We start from the raw sequence: 4,514 nt of genomic DNA on the forward strand, positions 1-4,514 counted from the left end.
TTATGTCACACGTGTATGTTGCTGATGTCATCGCTATAACAGCACTATAACAGCACTATAACAGCACTATAACAGAACTATAACAGTATTATAATAATGCTATAACAGCACTATAACAGCACTATAACAGAACTATAACAGTATTATAATAATGCTATAACAGCACTATAACAGCACTATAACAGAACTATAACAGTATTATAATAATGCTATAACAGCAGTATAACAGCGCTATAACAGCTCTATAACAGCACTATAGCAATGGAATAACAGCACTACAAAGAAGTATAACAATGCTATAACAACACTATAACATAACTATAACAATGCTATAACAACGCTATAACAGCACTATAACAGCACTATAACAATGCTATAACAGCAGTATAACAGCGCTATAACAGCACTATAACAGAACTTGAACAAAGCTATAACAATGCTATAACAATGCTATAACAACGCTATAACAGCACTATAACAATGCTATAACAATGCTATAACAACGCTATAACAGCACTATAACAATTCTATAACAACGCTATAATCACTAAGCTCAGTGACCTGGGTATCTGCACATCCATATGCAGCTGGATTATGGACTTTTTAACAAATTGACCTCAGTCTGTAAGGTTGGGTAATCACATATCCTCAACCCTCATCCTGAACACCGGTGTCCCACAAGGCTGTGTGCTGAGCCCACTGCTCTACTCCCTGTTCACCCATGACTGTGTTCCGCAACATAACTCCAATGTCTTCATCAAGTATGCAGATGATACCACAGTTGTTGGCCGAATCAGCAACAATGATGAATCGGCCTACAGGGAGGAGATCCAAAGCCTGAACCACCTCCCTCTCAATTCCACGAAGACCAAAGAGCTCATCGTGGACTTCCAGAAATCCAACAGCAGCAGACACTCCCCTATTTACATCAACGGGTCTGAATAACAATGATAACAACGCTATAACAGCACTATAACAACGCCATAACAGCACTATAACAATGCTATAACAGCACTATAACAATGCTATAACAGCACTATAACAATGCTATAACAGCACAATAACAATGCTATAACAGCACTATAACAGCACTATAACAGCACTATAACAACGCTATAACAGCACTATAACAACGCCATAACAGCACTATAACAATGCTATAACAGCACTATAACAACGCTATAACAGCACTATAACAACGCCATAACAGCACTATAACAATGCTATAACAGCACTATAACAATGCTATAACAGCACTATAACAATGCTATAACAGCACTAAAACAACGTTATAACAGCACTATAACAATGCTATAACAGCACTATAACAGCACTATAACAGCACTATAACAATGCTATAACAGCACTATAACAGCACTATAACAATGCAATAACAGCATTAAAACAACGCTATAACAGCACTATAACAATGCTATAACAGCACTATAACAGCACTATAACAGCACTATAACAATGCTATAACAGCACTATAACAGCACTATAACAATGCAATAACAGCATTAAAACAACGCTATAACAGCACTATAACTGCACTATAACAGCACTATAAAAAAAAACATACACTCACAAACACACACTCACACACACACTCACTCTCTACATCTGACTCTCTCACTGTCTCACTCTCTACATCTGACTCTCTCACTGTCTCACTCTCTACATCTGACTCTCTCACTGTCTCACTCTCTACATCTGATTCTCTCACTGTCTCACTCTCTACATCTGACTCTCTCACTGTCTCACTCTCTACATCTGACTCTCTCACTGTCTCACTCTCTAGATCTGACTCTCTCACTGTCTCACTCTCTACATCTGATTCTCTCACTGTCTCACTCTCTACATCTGACTCTCTCACTGTCTCACTCTCTACATCTGACTCTCTCACTGTCTCACTCTCTAGATCTGACTCTCTCACTGTCTCACTCTCTACATCTGATTCTCTCACTGTCTCACTCTCTACATCTGACTCTCTCACTGTCTCACTCTCTACATCTGACTCTCTCACTGTCTCACTCTCTACATCTGATTCTCTCACTGTCTCACTCTCTACATCTGATTCTCTCACTGTCTCACTCTCTACATCTGATTCTCTCACTGTCTCACTCTCTACATCTGACTCTCTCACTGTCTCACTCTCTACATCTGACTCTCTCACTGTCTCACTCTCTACATCTGACTCTCTCACTGTCTCACTCTCTACATCTGATTCTCTCACTGTCTCACTGTCTACATCTGACTCTCTCACTGTCTCACTCTCTACATCTGATTCTCTCACTGTCTCACTCTCTACATCTGATTCTCTCACTGTCTCACTCTCTACATCTGACTCTCTCACTGTCTCACTCTCTACATCTGATTCTCTCACTCTCACTCTCTACATCTGACTCTCTCACTGTCTCACTCTACATCTGACTCTCTCACTGTCTCACTCTCTACATCTGATTCTCTCACTGTCTCACTCTCTACATCTGACTCTCTCACTGTCTCACTCTCTACATCTGACTCTCTCACTGTCTCACTCTCTACATCTGATTCTCTCACTGTCTCACTCTCTACATCTGATTCTCTCACTGTCTCACTCTCTACATCTGACTCTCTCACTGTCTCACTCTCTACATCTGACTCTCTCACTGTCTCACTCTCTACATCTGACTCTCTCACTGTCTCACTCTCTACATCTGACTCTCTCACTGTCTCACTGTCATATTGACAACAAAATGGACTGCACACTAAACTCAACAGTGCTCTACAAGAAAGATCAGAGCAGGTTGTATTTTCTGAGGAGGCTCAGGTCCTTCAACATCTGCAACACCTTTCTGCGGATGTTCTACGAGTCTGTGGAGTCTTGGGAGATTTTTCATCCCTGTGGCAAACTCCCTTGAAGTGTCGGGACATTTTCATGTGCAATAATCAATAATGGGTGCAATAGTATGGAGTCAATTCAATGCCATATATTCACAAAAGAATTCATGTGTTACAAAAGAAAAAGTTTTGCAAACGAAAAAAATGAAATTTGTGAGAAAAAAAAGGTAATAACAGTATAACAGCACTATAACAATGCTATAACAGCACTATAACAGCACTATAACAGCGCTATAACAATGCTATAACAGCACTATAACAGCACTATAACAACGTTATAACAGCACTATAACAATGCTATAACAGCACTATAACAGCACTATAACAATGCTATAACAGCACTAAAACAACGTTATAACAGCACTATAACAACGTTATAACAGCACTATAACAATGCTATAACAGCACTATAACAATGCAATAACAGCACCAAAACAATGTTATAACAGCACTATAACAGCACTATAACAAAGCTATAACAGCACTATAACAGCACTATAACAATGCTATAACAGCACTAAAACAACGTTATAACAGCACTATAACAATGCTATAACAGCACTAAAACAACATTATAACAGCACTATAACAATGCTATAACAGCACTATAACAACGCTATAACAGCACTATAACAATGTTATAACAACGCTATAACAGCACTATAGCAATGCTATAACAGCACTATAACAATGCTATAACAACAGCACTATCTCTGTCTTCACAGAGAGGTGGGCTCATGTTGATGTTCCACACAGTGCAGAGAGACAGAGGTTCTCAGTTTTTTCTCCATGTCACACGGATTTACGTTTATGATACTACAGTTTCTGGAATCAGAAAGTTTTGATAAAGTTTTCAGCACAGCTGTGGCTCCTGCTGTAAAATTAATCACAGGTTTAAATGAATGCACTTATTCTAATCTGCTATTGTTGCTATGGTAACAGAGTAAAGATGTGTGGAATCGTTAAAATGGCTGCTCTAACATAAGTGACAACAGGAACCAACTTTCCACACCATTACAGTGGAACTATAATTGGATAAAGAGCATTATGTATTATTCTTTAAAAATGTTTAATTGTGGAAAAATTGCCAGATTCCTCTGGTATAAGAGGAATAAAACACTTTGGATTGCTCAGGGTGAGAACTGTAATGTAGATTATAACAGCACTATAACCTAATAAAAAACTATATCAATACTATGACATCACTATAACAGCATTATAACATCGCTATAACAGTGTCCATTACTATACAAAAAGAATTTTTAAAAATCTGAATGTTGTTTATCACCATAATCACACACTCAGGTCACACACTAATACAGGAAATGTCAGAGCTGAAATGACTTTCCCTCACTGTAATCAAACACACACACACACACACACACACATACACACAGACGTGTGAAGCCTTATCCAGCTTGTAACAAGTGTGTGTGGGAAAAAATGTGTGTGTGTGTGTGTGTGTGTCACACAGGTGCACTGCGGTGTTTTCTGTTTGCAGACAACATGAAAGTGTAAAACACTCTGCAGAAACCAACATAGGGGGGATAAGGGGAGTGTGTGTGTGGGGGGGGTTGTATGTAACATGCTTTTGTACACCACTGTGCAGGTGTTTGTTCGTGTGTGTGTGT

Source organism: Hemibagrus wyckioides, linkage group LG15 (assembly GCF_019097595.1).
Source record: "Hemibagrus wyckioides isolate EC202008001 linkage group LG15, SWU_Hwy_1.0, whole genome shotgun sequence".
In the NCBI taxonomy this organism is placed as follows: domain Eukaryota; kingdom Metazoa; phylum Chordata; class Actinopteri; order Siluriformes; family Bagridae; genus Hemibagrus; species Hemibagrus wyckioides.